The sequence below is a fragment of the Bos grunniens genome, chromosome 3 (genome assembly GCF_055505025.1).
Source record: "Bos grunniens cultivar Pamir isolate PY7600 chromosome 3, Bosgru_T2T1.0, whole genome shotgun sequence".
Classification (NCBI taxonomy): domain Eukaryota; kingdom Metazoa; phylum Chordata; class Mammalia; order Artiodactyla; family Bovidae; genus Bos; species Bos grunniens.
Genome location: NC_141167.1, coordinates 119,147,648 through 119,169,360, shown reverse-complemented (window position 1 = coordinate 119,169,360; position 21,713 = coordinate 119,147,648).

Below are 21,713 nucleotides of genomic sequence, written 5' to 3'. Positions count from 1 at the left end.
GAGTATAAAAACAAAACAGAGTCATGTGCTCTTTACAGGAGACACACATACAAGAAAAGGAAACAGAGAGGTTGGCAGGAAAATGAAAAAGAAAGATAGGCCATATAATGCTAGCTCGAATAAAGCTGGTGAGCTCTATCTACTACAGACTTTATGTCTAAAAGGCATTACTAGAGATTAAGAGAAGACTTCATTATGATAAAAAAGTTTAATTCACTGAAAAGATATGTCACATTCATGATCTCTGAAGAAGATTTAGCTTCGGGACCAGGGACCAGCCTTGATCAATCAAGAGCTTTTGTGCAGCAGAGTTTCATTAAAGTATAAAAGGGACAGAGTAAGCTTCTGACACACACATCAGAAGGGGGATGGAGAGTGCCCCCTCGCTAGTCTAAGCAAGGGAGCTGTATACTTTTTAATTGGTTATTACAATAAATCACAAGAATGTCTCAAAGTTGCAAAGATCTTACTAGACCCACTCCCACAATTTACATTTTAAGATGACAGGATTCTGTTCAGATCAGTTCAGTTGCTCAGTCGTATCCAACTCTTTGAGACCCCATGGGCTGCAGTAGGCCAGGCTTCCCAGTCCATCACCAACTCTGGAGTTCACCCAAACTCATGTCCATTGAGTCAGTGATGCCATCCAGCCATCTCATCCTCTGTTGTCCCCTTCTCGTGCCTTCAGTCATTCCTAGCATCAGGGTCTTTTCCAATGAGTGAGTTCTTCCCATCAGGTAGCCAAATTATTGGAGTTTCAGCTTCAGCATCAGTCTTTCCAATAAATATTCTGGAATGATTTCCTTTAGGATTGAATGGTTGGATCTCCTTGCAGTCCAAGAGACTCTCCAGAGTCTTCTCCAACACTACTGTTCAAAAGCATCAGTTCTTCAGCACTCAGCTTTCTTTATGGTCCAACTCTCACATCCATACATGACCACTGGAAAAACCATAGCATTGACTAGACGGACCTTTGCTGACTAAGTAATGTCTCTGCTTTTTAATATGCTGTCTAGGGTGGTCATAGCTTTTCTTCCACACAGCAAGCATCTTTTAATTTCATGGCTGCAGTCACCATCTGCAATGATTTTGGAGCCCAAAAAATAAAGTCTGTCACTGTTTGCATTGTTTCCCCATCTATTTGCCATGAAGTGATGCCATGATCTTGGTTTTATGAATGCTGAGTTTTAAGCCAACTTTTTCACTTTCCTCTTTCACTTTTATCAAGAGGTTCTTCAGTTCTTCTTCACTTTCTGCCATAAGGGTGGTGTCATCTGCATATCTGAGGTTATTGATATTTCTCCCAGCAATCTTGATTCCAGCTTGTGCTTCCTCCAGCCCAGCATTTCTCATGATGTTCTCTGCATATAAGTTAAATAAGTAGGGTGACAACGTACAGCCTTGATGTACTCCTTTCCTGATTTGAAACCAGTCTGTTGTTCCATGTCCAGTTCTAACTGCTGCTTCTTGACCTGCATACAGATTTCTTAGGAGGCAGGTCAGATGGTCTGGTATTCCCATCTCTTTCAGAATTTTCCACAGTCTGTTGTGATCCACATAGTCAAAGGCTTTGGCATAGTCATTAAAGCAGAAGTAGATGTTTTTATGGAACTCTCTCACTTTTTCAATGATCCAACAGATGTTGGCAATTTGATCTCTGGTACCTCTGCCTTTTCTAAATACAGTTTGAACATCTGGAAGTTTATGGTTCATGTATTGTTAAAGCCTGGGTTGGAGAATTTTGAGCATTACTTTCCTAACGTGTGAGATGAGTGCAATTGTGCAGTAGTTTGAACATTCTTTGGCATTGTCTTTCTTTAGGATTGGAATGAAAACTGACCTTTTCCAGTTCTGTGGCCACTGCTGAGTTTTCCAGATTTGCTGGCATATTGAGTGCAGCACTAATAGCATCATCTTTTAGGATTTGAAACAGCTCAACTGGAATTCCATCACCTCCACTAGCTTTGTAGCGATGCTTCCTAAGGCCCACTTGACTTCACATTCCAGGATGTCTGGCTCTAGGTCAGTGATCACACCATCGTGGTTATCTGGGTCATGAAGATCTTTATTGTATAGTTCTGTGTATTCTTGCCACCTCTTCTTAATATCTTCTGCTTCTGTTAGGTCCATACCATTTCTGTCCTTTATTGAGCCCATCTTTGCATGAAATGTTCCCTTGGTATCTCTAATTTTCTTGAAGAGCTCTCTAGTCTTTCCCATTCTACTGTTTTCCTCTATTTCTTTGCATTGATCACTGAGGAAGGCTTTCTTATCTCTCCTTGCTGTTCTTTGGAACTCTGTATTCAAATAGGTATCTTTCCTTTTCTCCTTTGAATTTCACTTCTCTTCTCTTCGCAGCTATTTGTAAGGCCTCCTCAGACAACCATTTTGCCTTTTTACCTTTCTTTTTCTTGAGGATGGTCTTGATCACTGCCTCCTGTACAATGTCATGAACCTTCGTCCATAGCTCTTCAGGCACTCTGTCTATCAGATCTAATCCCTTGAATCTCTTTGTCACTTCCAGTGTATAGTCGTAAGAGATTTGATTTCAGTCATACCTGAATGGTCTAGTGGCTTCCCCTTCTTTCTTCAATTTAGGTCTGAATTTGGCAATAAGGAGTTCATGATCTGAGCCACAGTCAGCTTCTGGTCTTATTTTTGCTGACTGTATAGAGTTTTTCCATCTTTGGCTGCAAAGAATATAATCAGTCTGATTTCAGTGTTGACCATCTGGTGATGTCCATATGTAGAGTCTTCTCTTGTGTTGTTGGAAGAGTGTGTTTACTATGATCAGTGCATTCTCTTGGCAGAACTCTATTAGCTTTTGCCCTGCTTCATTCTGTACTCCAAGGCCAAATTTGCCTGTTACTCCAGGTATTTCTTGACTTCCTACTTTTCCTACTCCCATAATATATATTATAAGATAACAGGATTAGTCAGAAAGTTTTCAAGGAGAAACTGTCCTCAAGCAGGATACATTGTTGTTATAGAATCCTTAGTATAGAGTTTAAACTGAGTTGTCTTGTTGTGTAACCATCAGCTCCAGGCTTAAAGGAAAAAACAAACAAACAAACAAAAACATTTTATGTGGCTACCCCAGTGGTAATGTATGGATGCGAGAGTCGGACTGTGAAGAAAGCTGAGCGCCAAAGAATTGATGCTTTTGAACTGTGGTGTTGGAGAAGACTCTTGAGAGTCCCTTGGACTGCAAGGAGATCCAACCACTCCATTCTAAAGGAGATCAGCCCTGGGATTTCTTTGGAAGGAATGATGCTAAAGCTGAAACTCCAGTACTTTGGCCACCTCATGCGAAGAGTTGACTCATTGGAAAAGACTCTGATGCTGGGAGGGATTGGGGGCAGGAGGAGAAGGGGACGACAGAGGATGAGATGGCTGGATGGCATCACCGACTTGATGGATGTGAGTCTGAGTGAACTCCGGGAGATGGTGATGGACAGGGAGGCCTGGTGTGCTGCGATTCATGGGGTCACAAAGAGTCGGACATGCCTGAGCGACTGAACTGAGCTGAAGACTAAGGAATGTAGAAAAAAAAAAAAAATGTCCTTTTTCTCCTCCTTGAGAACTCCAGACCCCTATCTCCTCATTGGGGACCCTGGACTTCTTATCAACCTGCCTAGAAGTTGACTCCCTCAGATATACCACCTTGAAAATTTTACATATTTAATAATATAGTCTCAAAATAAATGAAGAAAAACCTGAATTACTAAGGGAATAAACAAATCTATAAAAACAAGATGGAAATTTAAATATACCTCACTCAGAAATTGAGAGAACAAGCAGACAAAAATCAGTAAGGATGTAGAAAATCTGAACAATGCATGTAACAAGCCTGACCTAATTGACATATTTAGAACACTGCACCCAGCAACCAAAAATTCTACATTCTTTTCAAGCACCCTCAGAACACTTTAGCCATATGTTAAGCAAGTCTCAACATAGTTCCAAGAATAGAAATCAAACTATCTTTAACCACTGTGCAATTAAGCCAGGTATCAATAACAAAAAAATAACTAGAAGTATCTTTTTGTTCAGAAATTAAGAACCTCACTATCTAAATAACTAATGAGGAAATAATGATGAAAATTAGAATATAGTTTAAATAACAATAAAAAATATTACATATTCAAACTTGCTGCTGCTAAGTCACTTCAGTCGTGTCCGACTCTGTGTGACCCCATAGACCGCAGCCCACCAGGTTCCCCCATCCCTGGGACTCTCCAGGCAAGAACACTGAAGTGGGTTGCCATTTCCTTCTCCAACGCATGAAAGTGAAAAGTGAAAGTGAAGTTGCTGAGTCGTGTCTGACCCTCAGCAACCTCATGGATTGCAGCCTTCCAGGCTCCTCCGTCCATGGGATTTTCCAGGCAGGAGCACTGGAGTGGGGTGCCATTGCCTTCTCCAATATTGAAACTTGGATTCAACTAAATTATTAATGTATCAGAAAAGGAGCTGAAAATCAATAAATTCTCAATCATGTTTTACAAACTTTTCTTCTCAAAAAGCCTCCCTCTTCCTAATTTCCTGAGCCAGACTTCACACCTGCTAAATAAACTAACTTCTCCCCAGGGCTGAATCCATCATTTCCCGAATCCCATTTCTTTTTCTTTCTTAGTGGGCTTCCCAGGTGGTGCTAGTGGTAAAGAATCTGCCTCCAATGCAGGAGACGTAAGAGATGTGGATTCGATCCGTGGATTGGGAAGATCTCCTGGAGAAAGGCATGACAACCCACTCCAGTATTCTTGCCTACAGAAATCCCATGGACAGAGGAGCCTGGTGGGCTACAGTCCATAACACTTTTCTTTCTTAGCTTATGCCTTTATTTAGATGGTAGTGCATTCTCAAACAACTTTCTGAGAGAACATGATGGGAGATAATATTCCCCAGTTCTTAAAAGTATAAAAATAATTCTATCCTTATATTGACTTGTCCAGGTATAGGACTTCAGGATAAAATTCTTTTTCTCTCAGAACATTTCCTGAAGACATTTCTTGATGAACTACCAAAGTACAAGGTTACTGATAAGAAAGTTGATACTAGTTTTTTTAAATACCTTTTTTTTCTTTCTTTCTTTCTTTCTTTAGCCGCATCATGCAGCACGTGGAATCTTAGTTCCCTGGCCAGGGATCGAACCCATGCCCCCTGCATCGGAAGTGCAGAGTCTTAACTACTGGACCACCAGGGAAGTCCCCAGGATGTTTCTTTTTTCCTTGTACACATTCTGTTTTTGTTTGTTTTATTTTCAGAAGCTTTTAGAAGCATCCTTGAGATTTGAATTTCACATTCATACGTCAAGATTTGGGTCAATTTGCACTGGTTGTGTTGAAATACAATAGGCTCTTTCAATGAGGAGATTTTGCTCTTTGACTCTAGGAATTTGCTTCTATTATTTCTTGGGCAATTTTCTCTCCCCAATTTTATCTGTTTTCCTTTTGTAGGACTCATTATTAGTCAGATGTTGAACTTCCTGTATTGATCTGCCATGTAGATCATTTAATTTCTTTAAAGATAATTGCCATTTTTGTTTCTGTTTTTTTGTTTGTTTGTTTGTTTACCTAAGTTGAGGGAATATGTAGGTGATTTGATTGTATTCAGTGTGGAGAGTGAGGAAGAGATTGATGGTTCTACTCGCAATTTCAATTACTTCCTCTCTTTACAGCCCCACATACTACCACCCCGTCCAGTTATACTTGATGTCCTTGTTCCAGTGCCTGTTTTGCCTCTAAGTTTTCTTCTTCATTGCTGTCTCTCCTTTTCTCTACCTCACCAGTATCACTCTTCACCTATTTTCCATCTTTCAGAAAGTGTTGAAAATTTTCATTCTCTTCATTGAATAGAGATTATAATTTTTTTGAAAGTTTACAATTATCTTAAGGGGTTTTGGGAGAGAGGTGGTAAATCTATGTGCTCCATCTCCTGTCTTTACTTGGAAGCTCACCTTTTGTTTCCTTAGCTGTCTAACCCACTGTAAGGCAGTAAACAAAGGGCCACCTTCTGTTTTTTCATCTCTAGTTTCAGTGCCTGACACAAACATCCTAACCATCATTGTTTAAACAATTGTTGAATAGAATTGCCTACTGCATATTAGGTATGTTTAGTCACCCTAGGACAATTGCTAAGTCCTTAAGTAACCTATAAAGATATGCCTACAATAACCTTTGTCCAAACTAAAGTTAGGATAAAATTTCTGACAAACTCCAGTGCCTTGAATGAGGACCAAATAGGTGAATGTTTTAAATCTAGATGATCCTTCAGAAATCTGGGGCTCAGGGTTAACCTACTACTCTGTTAAATCTCCAGTGTCTACTTACAAGAAACCCTTTTAGTGTTGCTTTTTTTTCTTGATGATGAATGAAGTTAGAAGAAATGTCACCTATCGCAATCCTGAGGCTATTAGGGATTTTCTAAGTTGAAAGCAAGAACGTCTCTTCAGAGTGAATAACTGCTGAGTATTGTTCCAGATGTTGCCACTCCTTTTCTGAGTTGATAAAGCCTCGAGATTTTGATCAATGAATTAGGAGGTTTTCCCTTTTATCAATGATTTAGAACCTGCCTTGTGGCTGATGAAAGAGTTTAATTCACAGAGGATTGATTTTCTAGTTATTTACCAGGAAGCAGTCATTCGACTCCCAGAAAGAATGATAGCTCATTTTTCTTCCTTTGTCTGAGCTGGCCAGTAACCTGGGAGAACCAGAGCAGCCCAAATTGAAAGCTTAGACTAGCAGTGTGTACTTAACTCGAAGAGACTTAGAGAAAGTACATCTTTGAATGTTCTGAGACACTAAAAGCCCAGTGAAAGTATTACAAATAAAGTCATGTGGGTCAGAATCTGTATCTCTGGCTGTGTCTCTTGGTACAGATATTCCATGGCAGAGTGATAAAAGCAAGGGCTTTTGAGTCATGCAGGCTCATCTGACTCTTCTACTTTCCAATCTGAGATTTTGGGAAGCTTCTTGACCTCTCTGAGCTTTACCTCCCTTACTTATGAGGCTATTGGGGAAAACTAAATGAGAATGTGAATGTTAAAGCGTTTATCCAGTGGCCAGTACATAGCAGTTGCTCAAGAAATGCTCATTCTCCTTTTTCGTTTGTGTCTTGGGTAAGAGCCAAAGAGCATCCCTGTGAAGCTGTTCTCCTCGACAGAGGACCTGCTCGTGGTTCGCCCCTCTGCTCAGGTGATGGAAACTGATAACTCCTTAGGCAGATTCGACACTGCTTCTCCATTTTAAGGCACCCTCCCACTGCTCTTGCTCCTGTTTCCCTCCCTGTTTTATCCTTCCTTCTTTCCCTCATTCCCTCTCCTTCCCCACCAAGTCTCACATCTTGTAATAAGAAAAGACATGGAAGACAGTGCAGAGTCAAGAGTAGGAAGTAAAAAGGGAAGAAAGAGAAGAGAATGATAACACTGCTCTGCCTTTGTCCCAAAATTTTTTTTTTTCCCCAACATGTTTTTTTTCCCCCCTCCCACCCTGAGGTCTCTCATCTATGCCTTTTTTACAATTGTCATTCTAGGTTGGTGTTTTGTGATTCTTCATCTCCACCTCAGTTATCTCCTCTCTAACACTGCATATCCAACAGCCATTCAGTGCCTTCACTTCTGTGTCCATATGCTCTTCAAGAGCAATATTTTTAAACTAAACTCATCATTCTCCCACATGCCCGGTTTGCCCACAACCCACTTATCCTCCAGGACAATCTGTTTTAGGTAGTAGCACTGGTGTCCATTCAACTGTCCAACAATAAGCCTTGAAATTTCCTCTCTATCAATTACTGCATGCATCAATCATTAAACTTACCAAAGTTCATGTCCACTAGGATTGAATACTACTCACTGCTGAACAAGCATCAACAGGAGAATGATGAATCCCACCAAAAAAGATACCCCATGTCCAAGGGCAAAGGAGAAAGCCCAGCAAGACAGCAGGAGGGTCTAAATCACACCAGAATCAAACCCCATACCTCGGAGCCAGCGATGCTCAGAGGTCTCAAACAAAACACTGTGTGCACCAGGAGACCCCACAGAGACTGAGCCAGACCTTCCTTTGAGTGTTTGAGTGTCTCCTGTCACTCAAACAATATATAGGTCAGCAGTGGCCACTGCAGGGGCAGAGGCTCTGGGTGCAGCAGAGCTGGGTGTGACATAAGCCTTCTTGGAGGAGGTCGCCATTAACCCCACCATAAAGCCACCAGAACTTACACAGGACTGGGGAAACAGACTCTTGGAGGACACAAACAAAACCTTGTGTGCACGAGGACCCAGAAGAAAGGAGCAGTGACCCCAAAAAAGACTGACTCAGACTTGCCTGTGAACGTCCAGGAATCTCTGATGGAGGCATGGGTTGGCGGTGGCCTGCTGCAGGGTCAGGGGCTCTGAGGGTGGCAGTGCATGCATGGGACCTTTTGAAGGAGATCACCATTATCTTCATTACCTCCACCATAATTTGGTTTCAGGTCAACAACAGGGAGGGAACACAGCTACACTCATCAACAGAAAATTGGGTTAAAGATTTACTAAGCATGGCCCCACCCATCAAAACAAGACCCAGTTTTCCCCTCAGTCAGTCTCTCTCATCAGGAAGCTTCCATAAGCCTCTTATCCTTATCCCTCAGAGGTCAGACAGAATTAAAATCACAATCACAGAAAACTAATCAAAATAATCAGATGGACCACAGTCTTGTCTAACTCAATGAAACTATGAGCCATGCCATGTAGGGCCACCCAAGATGGATGGGTCATGGTGGAGAGTTCTGACAAAATGTGGTCCACTGGAGAAGGGAAGGCAAACAACTTCAGGATTCTTGTCTTGAAAACCCCACGAACAGTATGAAATGGCAAAAAGATATGACACTGAAAGATGAACTTCCCATGTCAATAGGTGCTCAATATGCTACTGGAGAAGAGCAGAGAAATAACTCCAGAAAGAAGGAAGAGACAGAGCCAAAGTGAAAACAATGCCCAGTTGTGGATGTGAGTGGTGTTGGAAGTAAAGTCCAATGCTGTAAAGAACAATATGCATAGGAACCTGGAATGTTCAAGGTCCATGAATCAAGGTAAATTATAAGTGGTCAAACAGGAAATGGCAAGAGTGAACATTGACATTTTAGGAATCACTGAACTAAAGTTGGCTGGAATGGGCAGATTTAACTCAGATGATCATTATATATACTACTGGGGACAAGAATCCCTTAGAAGAAATGGAGTAGCCATTATAGTCAACAAAAGAGTCTGAAATGCAGTACTTGGGTGCAATCTTAAAAACAACAGAATGATATCTATTTATTTCCAAGGCAAGCCATTCAATATCACAGTAATCTAAGTCTATGTCCCAACAAGTAATGCTGAAGAAGGTGAAATTGAACAGTTCTAGGAAGACCTACAAGACCTTCTACAATTAACACCCCCAAAAAAGATGTCTTTTTCATCATAGGGGACAGAAATGCAAAAGTAGGAAGTCAAGAGATAGCTGGAGTAACAGGTAAATTTGGCCTTGGAGCACAGAATGAAACAGAGCAAAGACTAATAGAGATTTGCCAAGAGAACACACTAGTCATGGCAAACAACCTCTTCCAACAACACAAGAAAAGACTCTACACGTGGACATCACCAGATGGTCAATACAGAAATCAGATTGATTATATTCTTTGCAGCCAAAGATGGAGAAGCTCTATACAGTCAGCAAAAGCAAGACTGAAAGCTGACTGTGGCTCAGATCATGAACTCCTTATTGCCAAATTCAGACTTAAATTAAGAAAGTAGGGGAAACCACTAGACCATTCAGGTATGACCTAAATCAAATCCCTTACAATTGTACAGTGGAGATGACAAAGAGATTCACCAGATTAGATCTGATAGACAGAGTACCTGATGAACTATGGATGGAGGTTCTTGACATTGTACAGGAGACAGGGATCAAGACCATCCCCAAGAAAAAGAAATGCAAAAAAGCTGAGCACTGAAGAACTGGTCGTTTTGAACTGTGGAGTTGGAGAAGACTTTTGAGAGTCCCTTGGACTGCAAGGAGATCCAAACAGTCAATCCTAAAGGAAATCAGTCCTGAATATTCATTGGAAGGACTGATGCTGAAGCTGAAGCTCCAATACTTTGGCCACCTGATGCAAAGAACTGATTCATTGGAAAAGACCCTGATGCTGGGAATGATTGAAGGCAGGAGAAGGGGACAAAAGAGAATGAAATGGTTGGATGGCATCACAGACACGATGTACATGAGTTTGAGTAGGCTCTGGGAGCTGGTGATGGATAGGGAGGCCTGGCATGCTGCAGGCCATGTGGTTGCAAAGAGTCGGACACAACTGAGCAACTGAACTGAACTGACCTCCCCTAGGCTCTTATTATTCACATATTGTCTCCTGTATCTCCTCTTCAAGTCTCATTTTCCCCATGATTTCTGTCTTTTTGTAGTTTTGATGTGTGTGCTAAGATGTTTCTTTCACTTGAACATCTAGGCATTAATACTGTTGAAAACAGTGATCATCCCCTCCTTAATTTTTAAATTTAAAAATCGTAGGTATTGTTTGGTTTTATTTGTTTATTTTCTGGTTCCAGAAAATCTTTTTTGTTTGTTTTTATAAGGTTGTATGGCTGTCCTTAAGTAGTTGTATTGTTTTTCAAGATCAAATATCTCCTCTAGTAGTTTTATTCCAAAGGAGTCACCTCTCTGAGCATTCTGCTTACTATTGGTCTCTGGGGCTATGGAGAACCCCCTGGGTTCCTTGGATTTTTCTTTGTGAGTGCTTGGCTAAACTATCAAGAATGGCAATGAACTCAGAAGCACTGGAAAGCATAGCAGTTTCTGACCCAGATAATGGGTTGTCTCTCCCTTGCCGAAACCTCTAGTTGATTATCTCCATGGTTCATCTCCTAGGCAACAAAGACCACAGCTCTCAGAAATGGGGAGCCCAGCCCATGTTGCAGTTCTACCTCAGCTCCTTGAGAGTATGTAGGCCACCAGGAGTTCCTAGGACCACATGGGGCTGTCACTGACTTTCTATGGCAGTAGGTCTCTATGGTTTAATCTACCTATAATAACTCTACTTTTTGCCACATGGTTTGTTCCTCAGCTCCAGGCTTCTCTCTTGCCCAGAAGGCTGAACACTCTTCCCAGAATACTGTACCTCTAGTTGGTTGCTGGATTCAAACAAGAGCAGAAAGAGGTAGGACACTTGCTCTCGCCACCATCTTTCTAGGATTCCCTCTGCCTCTCTCCCAGCCATGGATATGTACCTGGACCAAGCACTGTCATCTCTTGCCTGATCTACTGCCTCGAACATGTTTCCACTCATGCCTTCCTACAGTCCACACTGCCTACACCTCATTAACTCTTTAACAAAGAGAAACAAAAAATTTTTCTTAAACAGAAAAATCTGTTCATCTTAATTCTCATATTTAAATTTAAAGTCTTTTAACAACTTCCCAGGGCTCCTGCAATAGAGATCAACACCTCTGACATAACATACCAGCTTCTGCTTCTCAGAAACCCATCTAGTTATGAAGTGGCCTCTTTCCTAGAAGTATCAACAATGGCCCCAGTAGCTGGTTCTAGTCTTATTTCCAGTATTAGGCAAAGGAGTGTCATTGACCAAACGACTTCATCTCTCCAGATTTCTGCTTCCTCGTCTGAAAAAATGGTGATAAAGTCTACCCTGTCTACTTCACAGGATTTAGTGAGCCTCTAATAAGAAAATATCTGTCAGTGTATGTTTTGTAAACAGAAAAGTCATATAAAAATTGAGCTTTCCAAATAATTGGTGTAATTTGAGGGAAGCTATCCTGAAAGATGATGCTGTGAAAGTGCTGCACTCAATATGCCAGCAAATTTGGAAAACTCAGCAGTGGCCACAGGACTGGAAAAGGTCAGTTTTCATTCCAATCCCAAAGAAAGGCAATGCCAAAGAATGCTCAAACTACTGCACAATTGCACTCATCTCACACGCTAGTAAAGTAATGCTCAAAATTCTCAAAGCCAGGCTTCAGCAATATGTGGACCGTGAACATCTTGATGTTCAAGCTGGTTTTAGAAAAGGCAGAGGAACCAGAGATCAAATTGCCAACATCCGCTGGATCATTGAAAAAACAAGAGAGTTCCAGAAAAACATCTATTTCTGCTTTATTGACTATGCCAAAGCCTTTGACTGTGTGGATCACAATAAACTGTGGAAAATTCTGAAAGAGATGGGAATACCAGACCACCTGATCTGCCTCTTGAGAAATTTGTATGCAGGTCAGGAAGCAACAGTTAGAACTGGACATGGAACAACAGACTGGTTTCAAATAGGAAAAGGAGTACATCAAGGCTGTATATTGTCACCCTGTTTATTTAACTTATATGCAGAGTACATCATGAGAAACGCTGGACTGGAAGAAACACAAGCTGGAATCAAGATTGCCTGGAGAAATATAAATAACCTCAGATATGCAGATGACACCACCCATATGGCAGAAAGTGAAGAGGAACTCAAAAGCCTCTTGATGAAAGTGAAAGTGGAGAGTGAAAAAGTTGGCTTAAAGCTCAATATTCAAAAAAATCATGGCATCTGGTCCCACCACGTCATGGGAAATAGATGGGGAAACAGTGGAAACAGTGTCAGACTTTATATTTTTGGGCTCCAAAATCACTATAGATGGTGACTGCAGCCATGAAATTAAAAGACGCTTACTCCTTGGAAGGAAAGTTATGACCAACCTAGATAGCATATTCAAAAGCAGAGACATTACTTTGCCAACAAAGGTTCATCTAGTCAAGGCTATGATTTTTCCTGTGGTCATGTATGAATGTGAGAGTTGGACTGTGAAGAAGGCTGATCACTGAAGAATTGATGCTTTTGAACTGTGGTGTTGGAGAAGACTCTTGAGAGTCCCTTGGACTGCAAGGACATCCAGCCAGTCCATTCTGAAGGAGATCAGCCCTGGGATTTCTTTGGAGGGAATGATGCTAAAGCTGAAACTCCAGTACTTTGGTCACCTGATGCAAAGAGCTGACTCATTGGAAAAGATCCTGATGCTAGGAAAGATTGAGGGCAGGAGGAGAAGGGGACGACAAAGGATGAGATGGTTCAATGGCATCACTGACTCAATGAACATGGGTTTGGGTGGACTCCAGGAGTTGGTGATGGACAGGGAGGCCTGGCATGCTGTGGTTCATGGGGTCCCAAAGAGTTGGACACGACTGAGTGACTGAACTGAACTGAACTGATGGTGATGGTAAACTTAACCTTCAGTTTCTCATGGAGTGTAGTGTGAGAAATTTTACATACATAGTAGATAAAGAGTTGGGCATGACTGAGTGACTAAGCACAGCAACACAACAGATACAAAGGATTTTTTTTTTTTTTGAGGTTTAGTTCATTTATAATATTATGTTAGTTTCAGATGTACAGCATAGTGTTTCAAAATTTTTTAGATTAATTTATTTTATAATTATTATAAAATATTGGCTATATTCCCTAATATATATCATTGTAGCTAATTTATTTTTCACATATTAATAGTAGTTTACACCTTTTAATCTCTGATCCCTGTCTTGCCCTTCCCCCTTCCCCCTTCCCCCTTCCCCCTTCCTTCTCCCCTGCTGGTAACCACTAGTTTGTTTTCTATACCCTGTGGGTGTCATTTCTATACCCTGTCTGTGGGAATTTTTTTTTCTTATATTCAGTATTTTGCTTTATTTTTAGGTTCCCCACAGAAGTGATAACATACAATATTTGTCTTTCTTTGTCTGACTTATTTCATTAAGCATAATACCCTCTAGTTCCATCAAAAGATTTTTTAAAGGTTCAGTTCAGTCGCTCAGTCGTGTCCAACTCTTTGCAGCCCCATGAATCGCAGCACACCAGGCCTCCCTGTCCATCACCAACTCCCAGAGTCCACCCAAACCCATGTCCATTGAGTCGGTGATGCCATCTAGCCATCTCATCCTCTGTCGTCCCCTTCTCCTTCTGCCTTCAATCTTTCCCAGCATCAGGGTCTTTTCCAATGAGTCAGCTCTTCGCATCAGGTGGCCAAAGTATTGGAGTTTCAGCTTCAACATCAGACCTTCCAATGAACACCCAGGGCTGATCTGCTTTAGGATGGACTGGTTGGATCTCCTTGCAGTCCAAGGGACTCTCAAGAGTCTTCTCCAACACCACAGTTCAAAAGCATCAATTCTTCGGCGCTCAGCTTTCTTCACAGTCCAACTCTCACATCCATACACGACCACTAGAAAAACCATAGCATTGACTAAATGGACCTGTGTTGGCAAAGTAATGTCTCTGCTTTTGAATATGCTATCTAGGTTGGTCATAACTTTCCTTCCAAGGAGTAAGCATCTTTTAATTTGATGGCTGCAGTCACCATCTGCAGTGATTTTGGAGCCCAGAAAAATAAAGTCTCTCACTGTTTCTATTGTTTCCCCATCTATTTGCCATGATGTGATGGGACCAGATGCCATAATCTTAGTCTTCTGAATGTTGAGCTTTAAGCCAACTTTTTCACTGTCCCCTTTCCCTTTCATCAACAGGCTCTTCAGTTCTTCTTCACTTTCTTCCATAAGGGTGGTGTCATCTGCATATCTGAGGTTACTGATATTTCTCCCGGCAATCTTGATTCTAGCTTGTGCTTCATCCAGCGCAGCATTTCTCATGATGTACTCTGCATATAAGTTAAATAAGCAGGGTGACAATATACAGCCTTGACGTACTCCTTTTCCTATTTGGAGCCAGTCAGTTGTTCCATGTCCATTTCTAACTGTTGCCTCCTGACCTGCATACAGATTTCTCAAGAGACAGGTCAGGTGGTCTGCTATTCCCATCTCTTTCAGAATTTTCCAGAGTTTGTTGTGATCCATACAGTCAAAGGCTTTGGCGTAGTCAATAAAGCAGAAATAGATGTTTTTCTGGAACTCTCTTGCATTTTCAGTGATTCAGAGGATGTTGGCAATTTTATCTCTGGTTCCTCTGCCTTTTCTAAAATCAGCTTGAACATCTGGAAATTCACAGCAGAGATTAGGATTTCCTAATGCTGCCAAGGAGGCTTTGGATTTCCTACTTTGTCTAGAATTGATCATTAATTCTACTCTGCTCTATGCCTATCATCATCTCTCAATGACATTCAATGACAGTCAGTAACTGCCACCAATTCCATGATCCTCTTAGGTACATTTTACTCACACCCCTTCAGTGCCTAAGCTATAGTAAGTCCCCTACGTATGAACCTTGAGGTTACAAACTTTCAACGATGTGCATGTGTGTTCACATGTCCAATCGCATAAGTTAGTTCAGGTGTCTGGCATACCTTGTCACATGTGTGCACCCTCTACAAGTGGTCGTGCTTTTGTGTACTTTACTGTACAGTACCATATAGAGTACAGTAATACAGTATCTTTACTTCAACCTCAGGATGTCCTGAAGCAACCTTAAAAGCAGCAGTTTATAGCTGATTGTGTTAGTTGGGTACCTAGGCTGACTTTGTTGGATGTAGGAACAAATTGGACATATGAACATACTCTTCTCGTTCACGTGTAGGGTACTTACTGCACTACACGAGCCAGTGCATCCCCTTCCACTAGTGTCCTAGCCCAGTCCTCACAATTGACCTGCTACATACACCAGGGGCTATCCTGACTCTATCTACTACCAGTGTTGACGTTCTCTTTGCCAGATGACTGGTGAATGAGACCAGTTCACATTTTAGCATCTCCTTCCCAGGACCATTCCTGACACCGCCTTAGCTGGGATTTCTGGGAGATAGATCATTGTACAGAAAGTTGACCAGAGGGTCCTCTCAGAAGACATCCCTGTGAGGAAGTGAGGAAGGCAGGATTGGAGAAGCCGGCCTGCAAAGAAGCTGCAACCAAGGCTCCAGACAATTTTATGAGGAACTCTGGTGCTGAGATGGTCTTGTGAAGTGGACCCACACTGAGGCAAGGGAGCTAAGCCTTGGTATCTCTGAAATCAGCTAGTCTTTGGCTGTGACTGCACCCCCTGTGGAGGGGCATGACTTTGAGGAGGCAGTACCCCATGGCCCATAACAAACCTCAGTGAGAGCTGCAGCAGCTGCTGACATTTCCAACAAATAAGGATGCATATGCTAACCAGGAAAAGAGGGTCTGGAGCCCCAGTGTCCAGCACAAAGAGATGTGGGGCCCAATCAAGAGAAGGGGTGAAAAAGTCAAATGGGAAGTGAGTGGTAGAAGGAAGAGGGGAAGTGCCTCAGGCAGAGGGAGGAACATGAGCCAGACAGGGACAGAGAATGAAATGACATTTGATGAGGCTGGAGCTCTCGTGGAGTGCTGGGGGGAGGGTGCCGGATGAGGCTGGAGAGGGAGACAGCAGACTCCTTTGTCATATGGAGGGGGGCAGCAGGCATGGTGTGCACAGTGCATGACGCACTCATTCCACTGTTCAACCTTTCAGCGAGGACTCTTGTTTCTCTCATTTCTAAGTTTTTGTGGAAGTGAGTCACTATTACTCAGTGTTCACCCAAGAGTCCTTTTGAGGAATTAAGGCTTATGGACAAAAAATAAGAAGAGTTTAATACCTAGCAATCTAGATGAAATGCCTGGGATGGATGGAAGCCCTAGGAACATGCCGTGTAACACACTCCCTCTGCTCTATGCTGTTTTCTGTGGGAGAGGCTGCAATTCTTTCCCTGCCTTAGTACATCCAGTTATAGCTGATGCCAGAAAGCAGAGGAGAGAATTTACCCTAGCTTCCCAGGAACTGCATGGGGCAGAAATTAGCATGCTCCATGAAGAAAGTATGACAAGTGAGGCTGCCAATCAACAGATTAGGTTATGTGGAAGAAGAAGCTGGACAGGAAGATGGGTGGGTATCAATTCAAGGGTGTGCTCTGTGTGGAGCTTTGGGAAAATCCCTGTACCTCCCAGGGCTCTAGAGAGCAGGACTAGGCTCAGTCCTCTCTGTTCAGCAGTCCTTTGATTCTGTATTTCTTAATAAATACCTTATAATATACTTAATGAAAGCAAGAGATCACCCTTTGATGACCAAATCCATCCTGAGTCTACCTTTCTTTTGGGCAAGGTTTTTGGTAGTAAGAGGAAAAAGCAGGTGGCCTATGGGAGCTGGTGAGAATTTCTTCCCCTCTAGACACAGTGATCAATGAACCAAAAAGGCATGTAACCTTCCAGTCTAAGGTTTCCTCCTGAATGGTAGGTTCACTGACTTTTCACTGGAGCATCCCACCCCGCACAAGGAGAGTTCAACCATTCTTGGCTTCAACTCTTATCTAGCAATTAGCAGGCACCCTGCCCTTTCTAATTCCTAATCTAATCTTCCCTGGTGCTTTCTCCATGCTCTCCTCACTTCATCTCTGCCTTGCAGTGCATGTTACTTGATTCACAAAATTACTGCCTTCCCAGCCCAGGCAAACATGGTTTAGGGCTTTATCTAAGCAGTGGGTAGAAAGACAAATACTACATTACAGAGTTAACTTTGTAAACCAAAGACCAATCTATTATTTATAACCATGAAGAACTCTATTAATTCCCTGTCCTCAAATAGAGCAAATCTATGCCTTAAACAAGTTGGTTCTCTTAACAGTTGTTAGTTTAAGATTGGCTTACCGCACTAGGCACCAATGCACATTAGTGGATTACACATATTACTTATATAACCAATGTATTTCATTAATGGGTTCACCTAACTACATATGAAAGCATAGCTTATCTACTTAGCAGGTGTGCACTTGCATCAAATATTCATTTTCAATAGTAAATATGCTTTATAAGAAGCCAACAGCCTCCCGCAGTGACCACGTAATTCTGGACCATCAGCAGTGGCAGCAGCTGGCAGCATCTTTTGGTCAAGCCACCCAAGGGGCTCCCAAATGGAGGATACTCCCTAAGGTGTTAGTAGGCATCATTTCACCTGTCAGCAAGCACCTGATGGGCATCTGCTCTGTGCCCCAGACTATGCACAGGGAAGAGATGCAGTGGGAGGCATTGGGAGGCAGTGGAACCTTCCTGGAAGCTTCAAGTCTAGCTCCAGTCCCACTGTTGTCTCTCATGAGCTATATAAGCTTTGGCAAAACATTTCATCTCTGTAAGCTTTAATTTCCTCCCTTAAAGAAAGAAGCTACTTACAGCTCTGTCATGAGGCTCAATGACCATAGTGAAGTGAAGGTGCTGAAAATAATCCTCAAAGAGGAGTCATTCTGGCTACTGCTGTTGTTGTTGTTAGGCATAAAACAATTTCTGCTCTTTTGATTTTCTATTCTCAATTACAGATTTTCCCATGAAAGAACTGAGACTGTTTATTCATCTCCAATCAGTGCCTGGCACATCTCTGACCCTCCATAATTGTTGGGTAAATGAGTCTCTTCCTTATGAGTAATTGTTTGTTTCATTTCTAATTATTAAATAAGTTTTAAGTAAAATAATTATAATAATACAAATGATAACTGGTAACAGATAGATCATCATTTGACACAATTAAAGACAAACAAGATATTACAATGCACATACATGCATTCATTGAATAAATACTTCAGTTCAGTTCAGTTCAGTCTCTCAGTCATGTCCGACTCTTTGCGACCCCATGAATCGCAGCACGCCAGGCCTCTCTGTCCATCACCAACTCCCAAACATCCGCTGGATCATGGAAAAAGCAAGAGAGTTCCAGAAAAACATCTATTTCTGCTTTCTTGACTATGCCAAAGCCTTTGACTGTGTGGATCACAATAAACTGTGGAAAATTATGAAAGAGATGGGAATACCAGACCACCTGACCTGCCTCTTGAGAAATCTGTACGCAGGTCAGGAAGCAACAGTTAGAATTGGACATGGAACAATAAATACTTACCAAAGTCCATTTTAAGTTCTAAGCCCTGTTCTAGGTGCTGGGGCAAAAATGAGAACAAGACACACACGGTTCCTATCCTAATAGCAGGGCCCTTATAAAAGGAGAAGATGAACAAGAAATAAATATGCAAATATCAAGATAATTGCAGGACTTCCTGGTGGTCCAGTGGTTAAGAGTCCACCTGTCAAGGCACCTGGTCCAGGAAGATCCCACATGCGTCAGAGCAGCTAAGCCCATGCACCACAAATGCTGAGCCCACACTCTAGAACTCACATGCTGCAACTACGGTGCCTGTGTACTGCAGCTACTGAGCCTCTGTGCCTAGAGACCACATTCCACAATAAGAGAAACCACCGCAATGAGAAGCCTGCGCACCGCAGTGAAGAGTAATCCCCACTCACTGCAACTTGAGAAAGCCTGCACACAGCAGTGAAGACTCAGTACAGCCAAAATTTAAATAAATAAATAATTTTTAAAATTAAAAAAGAATAATAGCAAAGAGTTGTAATGGAGGGAAGGCGTGTCTACGTTAGAGTGACTTCTCAGAGGGAATGATATTGGGACTGGACTGGAATTTTAAAAGGGAGCTTGGCCCTTGAAGTTCTGATATCAATTTTCTAGGCAGAAGGAGCAAGTGCCTTAAATGGGGGTGGGTTGTTACATTCAAGATATAAACAACAACCCAGTATAGAAGTAGAAGAAACAAAGAATGGTATGCAAGGAGAATCTGTAGCATGTTGAGCTATAGCCAGCACTTGTGATTTTAATTTAAGAGCAGGGGAAGTGAGCAGAAGTTTATAAGTAGAGAAGAGATGAACCACTTTACATTTTCAGAATTTCTGTCTGGTTATCATGCAGAGAAAGATTTGTAGGAGAAAAGAGGCTATTTCCATAAGCCAGAGTTTCAGTTGGGGTTCCCCAGAAGCAAACCCCAAGACAAGAGCTCAAGTGCAATTTGTTTATTTCGGAGATGAAGGGAACTCCTTGGTAGAAGTGTGGGGAAGGAATACAAAGAAAAAGCAAGCAGCAAAGAGTATATTATTAAGCCGGTTGCCATAGTAAGTGACTGGAGCTTAATGCTGCAGAGAAACCTAGGGAAATGCTTCAATACACATCGAAGAATAGTCCTGCCTCCAAGGTGAGAGAGTCAGGGTATTTATGCACCAACTCCCAAATTGAGGTTGCTGTTAAGAGATAGCAATTGTTACCTCCATAGTCCTTCCTGTCCATAGCAGGTGTGCAGAGCGACCATTCAAGATTGGAGGAGGGCAGGTTTGCTCATTGAGATGCAAAATCCAAGGGAGATAAGTGGGCACCAACATCACCTGCTACATGAGGTTAGATATAACGATGACTTGAAATAAGAGTAGTGGTGGAGAAGGGGATGAACTTGAAGCCAAATTGGCAAGGCTTGCCAGATAAGTTTGGGGAGTGATGGAAAGAGAAAAATCAAGGATAGTTCCTGTACTGGGACCTAAGTAACTGGGTAGATAGTGGGACCATCTTATGAAATGGAAATGTTTGGAGAAGGCATCAGCTTCAAGGGAAAAGAATCAACAGATATGTTTTGACATGCCTGTTAGACCTCAGAAAGGAACTGCCAAGTAGACAATTGTATGCAAAAGTTGAGCTCATGGAAAATGGCCCTGCACTCAGTCTCCCACCCTGACTCTGACCAGAATAGCATTGTTTTGGCTCAGATGGTAAAGAATCAGCCTGCAGGAGACCCAGGTTTGATCCCTGGGTGGGGAATATCCCCTAGAGAAAGGAATGGCAACCCACTCCAGCATTTTTGTCTGGAGAATCCCATGGACAGAGGAGCTTGGCGGGCTACAGTCCATGGATTCATAAAGAATTGGACACAACTGAGCAACTAACACTTTCACTTTCGTATTTTTTATTCCCATTTTCTAAGTTGGTTTCCTTGAAGAATTTCATCTGAATTCATGATTCTGGCACTAAGAAGTATTTGCCAAACACCTACTAGTGCAAATAGGTTGACTGCAGAAACTTGAGATCCAGTACTTACTGAACAGCTATTATGTGACCAGCCTTGTACTAGACTATGTCACATGCATTATCACATGTAAGCCTCCAGTAACCGAAGATAAGATTTTATTATTGCCATTTTACAGCTAGGAAATCTGACTCAGAGAGGTGAGGTGACTTATCCAATGTCACACAGCTAAGAGAGAGAGGAGAGGAATCAGGCTTCCATGCTCCAGCTTGACACTCATTCCCCAGCACCAAGTTACCTGGCTCAGTAATGAAGAGCAGACTCTGCCATCCAGCTTGGGTCCCTGAGTTTGGCTGCTGAAGGATTTTGGCATGGCTTCTTAGTCATTTGTTAGAGACCCCACCCAGAAGAAACCAGAAAGGAAGGACCCAATGACCATTTCCCAGGAAGTGTCTGAAGAACAGCCTCCACCAAGGAAAGATCCAATGATGACCAACTTGAAGAAAGATTGTCCTTCTCTTAAAGGGTCTGGGTGCATGCTGGAATGTCAACAAAGCTAATAACACAATGGTTTACCAAAACAAAACCTGCTTTTGGTTTTTTGTTTGTTTCCTTGCTTTGATTTGTTTTTTTTGGCCATGCCATGCAGCTTGCAGGATCTTAGTTCCCTGAGGGTTTGATCCCTGGTAGGGGAACTAATGTGGAGTCCTAACCACTGGACCACAGGGAATTCCCCCTGCTTTTGTTTAATCTAACATTTCCCAAATCTGCTCTGCCATTGGACCCTAATCTCAAGAGCCCTGTTACCATCCCCAGAGGGAGTGTTCTGAGGGACATGTTTGAAAATCCCACACTTGGCTAAGTCAGCACACCTCGGATTTCATCTTGTCTCAGTCATCTCAACCCCTCAGATGGCGCCATG